Below are 6000 nucleotides of genomic sequence, written 5' to 3'. Positions count from 1 at the left end.
TGGTGGGGTGCTGCTGTGACCCCGAGACCAGTTAGAAGGCAGTTCCCCAGTGCAGGTGAGAGGCGATGAGGGCCCGGAGCAGGGCAGTAACAGCCCTGGGAGTGGAGACGAGAGAATGGAGAACAAGACATGGGAGGGCGGGAGAGGACAGATTTTGATGGCAAGTAGGAAATGGGGGTGAAGGACAGGGATGGAGTTGAGGATGACGCGGCGGTTCTCGGCTTGAGCGATGTGATAAATGACAATGTGGCTAGCCAGAATAAAGAAAGGGCTACAGAAGGAGGCTGCTGGCGGTGGCGTGGTGAACTGATCAGTTTGGTTTGGGACATGCTGAGTTTAAGGTGCCTATTGGGTGGAAGATGTTCAGCAAGCTGACAGAAAGACACGTCTGGAGCTCCGGAAAGAAGTTAGAGGTCAAAGTACCAACTCAGGAGTGGGTGGGTCTAAGTCACAGCCTCCCACACAGTTTGAGATGGCTTGACCAAAAAAGAATGAGGGAACAGAGTCGAGGATGAAGACTGGGGAGTGCCAGAGTTGTGTGAATTCTCTGCAAAGTCCATTCTGATGGAAGGTTCTTCGGAAATTGAAGCTCAAGAAATCTCAGGTTGCAATCCTTTTCCCAGACATCCAGGACCAGGGTCAAACTCTCCATTTCAGGACAAGGTAAAACCACTAAAAGCTTTTGCTTTCCCTGGCTACATACATTAACACCAGCTAATGTTAGGTTTGGGGGGAAAGTCATATTTAAGGTTGAGGTTTCCATTACGACTCTGTAATACAGCAGAGCCTGTGCCCAGGAAGCCTCCTGCCTCCCTCAGCGTCCAGCGAGCTACCTTGTCATTATGCTGCCAGGCCTCAGGGCTGGGCAATGCCAGCAGGTTGAGATCCATGTGGTAAGGGATGGCAGATCAGGGGGGCCCTCTCCTACAAACAGCTTTCAACTTCTGGGTGATTTAATGCCCTTTTTGAATGCTTTCAAGAAATGAGACGTTGATTGTTGGTCCTACTATCGTCTTCAATTCTAGAAAAGGCTAAAAAAAATTGTGTATAGCATCCCTTTCATTTTAATTGACTTCTTAAAAAAGATTTATGTATTTGAGAGAAAGAGAGCATGGGGGGGGGGCACAGGGAGAAGGAAAGGGACAAACAGACTCCTCACTGACCTTGGAGCCTACATGGGGGCTCGATCCTGAGATCATGACCTGAGCCGAAGTCAGACACTTAACAGACTGAGTCACCTAGGTGCTCCTTAATTGATTCTTATTGTCCTTGCTCTTCTCCACTGCTTCTAATGCTTGACCCCTCTCCTCCCCGCCCCCCAACAGCTGCTGACCCACCCCTTCTCATTTTAAGCAGATGGCTAGTATAACCCACTTTCAAAGCACTGATTTCTTGAAATGCAATGATTATAATTTAGAAAACACTTTAGGCCAAAGAATATGATATCAAAATGCTCAGTTCTTTGGGTGGTCACTAGCAAAGTGCCTTCAACCGATGAGAATCCAAGTAAAAGGGCCTTCAATTATCTAGAAAGCACTACAAGTCCAAACCCAACAGAAAAAACAAAAGCAATCTAAAATTAAAATAAATGGTGGTTCAAAACCACAATGAGATACCACCTCACACCAGTCAGAAAGGCTAAAATTAACAAGTCAAGAAACAACAGATGTTGGCGAGGATATGGAGAAAGGGGAACCCTCTTACACTGTTGGTGGGAATGCAAGCTGGTGCAGCCACTCTGGAAAACAGTATGGAGGCTCCTCAAAAAGTTAAAAATAGAGCTACTCTATGACCCAGCAATTGCACTACTGGGTATTTACCCCAAAGATACAAATGTAGTGATCCGAAGGGGCACCTGCTCCCCGGTGTTTATAGCAGCAATGTCCACAATAGCCAAACCATGGAAAGAGCCCAGATGTCCATCGACAGATGAATGGATAAGGAAGATGTGGTATTTATATACAACGGACTATTACTCAGCCATCAGAAAATGAAATCTTACCATTTGCAACAAAGTGGACAGAACTAGAGGGTACTATGCTAAGCGAAGTAAGTCAACCAGAAAAAGACAGTATCATATGATTTCACTCATTTGTGGAATTTAAGAAGCAAAACGGGATCATAGGGAAGGGAGGGAAAAATAAGATGAAATCAGAGAGGGAGACAAACCATAAGAGAACTCTTAACTATAGGAAACAAACTGAGGATTTCTAGAGGGGAGGTGGGTGGGGGGATGGGGTAACTGGGTGATGGACATTAAGGAGGGCATGTGATGTGATGAGCACTGGGTGTTACATGCAACTGATGAATCACTGACCTCTACCTCTGAAACTAAGAATATACTATATGTTAATTAACTGAATTTAGATAAAATAAAATTTCAAAAATAAAAAATAAATGGTGGTATACTTGTCTAAGTTGGGAAGTTTGGGTACAGGATTAGTGTAGGATCCTAGGATTAGTATAAAATTAGGAATTAGTATAAATTCAGCCAAATGTCTACTATTTCTCACCTCAGTGTACTTGGCAGTGTTCACTAATATTCAACACAATGGCCCGAAAATAGTGTAAGAAAAGCTCCTATCAAATAGAGACTCGTTTATGGTCCTCATGCTCTAGTAGCTAAGACACGAAAATGGGCAAAATTCAAGCTGCTAACATTTTCACTTTGGAAATATGAAAAATTAAAGAAAATATGGTAAAATGTTTTATAAAGTGAAGTTTATATTTTAAGACAGTCCTTTTTTCTGAGATCATGTCCTTTTTATGTCAATGTGTCCTGTCTTATACAAACATGACAGCGTTCTTTTTGAATGACCTGACTTGGCAAAATTAAAAGCTGGCACACCATCACTGTCCCTAAATTTTTTTGGAATTTTATTTGTTGGTGAAATGTCAAAGTCTGGGAATCCATGGAGTTAGATTAGGCCTTTCCCATAAGCTTGGAAGCAAAGGAGGTTTTCTGTGGAGTCACTGAGATTGCGGGTGGGGGGTCTGGTTCTCTATCCTCTCTCACCCTGTGCCGATCATATTGGCTGGTGTTGAAACAGGTGCTCAATAAACAATTTATTGGAAATGGTTGATCACCAGGGAATGGAAAGCTTGAAGAGGGCTCTTTTTATTTCCTCCACTAATTACCAAAATGTTAAACATTTTAATTACTTTTAAAGTTGTGGTTTTTAAAATATATGTATTTTTAATAAATCAGTTATATAAACAAAAGTCAAACCAGACCACCCTTACAAAGCAGCCTCAAAAGGGAGCCTTGCAGGCTTTGCACACCTGCCCCTCGCAAACACCCTCGAAAGACCTGGTTGGGCTCCGTGTTTTTAGAACTGATCACCAAGCCCTTTTCTGCTTTTCAGAAACCAAGAAGGAGAAAGGAAGAGACTTGTAATTGCTAAAAAACTCTCCAAGACAATAAAGATTCAGGGTTGGTTAGAACCAGCGTTTAAATCGGAACTTGGGTTCTCTGGCCTCTAGAATCAAAGACAATTTTCAAAATCACTTTTCGAGAATCACAAAGGAAAAAAAGGGCCCTTGGAATAGGTTCTTAATCCAGAGAGTTTTGATAAAACCATCATCGTGATTCTATTGCTATTTCCCAGAAGCCAGCAGCAAACATTTTCCGATGAATAGACTCTTGAAACTGGTAACTATGTAAGCAGTAGCCAAGTCCATTATAGTCATTAATCCCGAAGACGCAACCCTGGGTTCTGTTACTAGGGCACCCGGAGTGCTGCGTGGTGAAGCTGGGACGGGATAATGACAGCTCTCTCCACGCAGGTCTCAGAGCTGCCAGCGGCAATGAGTCCGCTTTACGTAGAGGTCAGGGCAGCCTTAAGAGTGGATGGGATTCAAATATGGTAACAACTCTTCTCCCACACACATTTTCACTGTAGAACATTCAGAAAAGAAGAATCGTTCTAATTCTACCACCTACAGATTACCTCCGTTAACATTTTGATGAATCTTCTTCCCGGCATGGATGAATAGATGGATGGCTGGATGGACAAACACACGGATACCCACAACGATAGACTTATTACACGTACAGAAGTGCATTTAAGAACCTATTACTAGTTATTTATGGAGGGGAGTTGGTAAGGTGGTGGTGAAGGGAGGCTCATTTTTTAACATACACAGACATGACTTGCCTTTGTCACAACTACATATTACTGTGTATGTTTTACTTCCCTAATTTTTTCAAGTGCAAAGGCCCAAAGCAGTCACTGTTGGGAGCAGCGGGGTCCAGTCGCGAGCTCCCCTGGGTGCGCCGAGGGGGCGCAGAGGTGAGTCGGGCTGCCTCGGCGCGAGGCGAGAGCGCGCGGGGAGGGAGACTCGGGGCAGGAGCCCGGGGCAGAGGCGCCCGCGGCAGCCCGGGTCCGCCGGCCGCTGGAACGGCACTGGGGGCGGAGACGGCCCTGGGCCCGGACGGCGGTTACCTGTGTTCGGCGGGGTGAGGTGTGGGGCGCGTCTGCCGTCCACTCGCCGTGCCGGGTGCCTCGCTTCCGCGCCGGTTCGCCCGGGGCTCGGGCTGTGAGCGGCCAGGGCGAGCACGCGGCGCGGCGGCCCCAGGGCGCCCTCTGGCGGGGCAGGCGCGGGGCAGGCGCGGGGCAGGTGAGGGCCCGCAGGGCGGAGCGCGGCAGCAGGAGGGGCCGCAGGCTTGCGAAGCCAGGATGCGGAGGGAACGCGCTCCCTTCGGGGACCTGCCCTTGTTTTCTGAGGTTTGGTTTGGGTTTGGTTTGGTTTGGGGTTTCCATTTTCTCACAGCCTTGCCTGTCCATCCATATTCCCCTCCACTCATGTTGGCTTTTTGTTCGCAACACCAATTATTTTCTATTCTCCAAAGGAATGCTTATTCATTGTAAAAAAAAAAAAAAAAATGAAAGCACAGAAAATCATAAAGACCTTTAATCCCACCATTCGAAGATAAGCACATGTTTAAAGTATTTTTCATCTAATGTTTGTTCTCCTCTATCCAACATTATAATGGTGAGTGTGTATTTAAACAAACTGAGCAATGCTATCTGAGAAATCAGGCCTGGTGTTGAACTGGCCCATGGCAAGAAAAGACAGAAGGGCTAAAGGGCAGAGAGTGCCCTTAAAAACCAGGCCTGGCTTCCTCTTGGCTTGATAAACCAGTTAATCTAGCCCTAAGGAAGCTTGTCTTTTTCATCTCAGCTGGGGGCACATAAGCTAAAGTTGCCCCTTCACAGGGAGCAAGGAGGCAGCAGTGGCCAGTGAGGTGGGGAGGAAAGGAAAATTGGTCTCACTGTTAGCTTTACATAACTAGCAGGTTTTTAAGAGAGTATCTTGCCACGTGGTGTGGCTCCAGCTCCTGCCCCGCATCTCCCAAGCTTCTCCCTGCAGCTGTTTGACATCCTGTGTGGTCTCCTGCCTCCAGCTGTGAGCTCCCTACAGCAGGACTAGGTCTCAGGGCCCATCTTGTGCACCTGCAAGAATGCTGAAGTCTCTCTGGTCACTGTCTTTGTCTTCTTTTTCCTGCACACAGTTTGTCACATCATACAAACAGCATGCTTGCTTTACAAATGCAGCTTCAAGGCAACTCCCACCCCCTTCCAGCCAGATGGGGGCCTCCTTTTTGGGAATCTGAAGTTGTCCCTCTCTCCTGGGTGTGGTTGGCTGTCAGATTACAGTCATTGGTTTGGGAGGAGAGAATCCACTTCAGAGTTTATGTGGGACATCGCAGGTGCTCTTCCCTCCCTCCCTCTGGCTTACTTGGCTCTGGGCTGAGGCAGAGAAAGGGGACTGTAGGAGCCCCAACTGTGGAGGTGAGGATGCTGTGGGGGCATAGGGGTGCAAGGTCAAATCCTTTGACCTTCATCTCCCCTTGAACTGAAATAAAATCTTGTGAGATCCACATTGCTCAGCAATGCCAATTTCCCTTCATGTTCTGCCTGGGTGAAAATGAAGGCTTCTAGAAGAAAAGGCCACCACCACCTAGGGGACACTGGTTAAACTGGCTGGGCCATGCTG

Source organism: Ursus maritimus, unplaced genomic scaffold, assembly GCF_017311325.1.
Source record: "Ursus maritimus isolate PB19 unplaced genomic scaffold, ASM1731132v1 scaffold_12, whole genome shotgun sequence".
NCBI lineage: Eukaryota > Metazoa > Chordata > Mammalia > Carnivora > Ursidae > Ursus > Ursus maritimus.
This window is presented reverse-complemented; position numbering follows the sequence as displayed.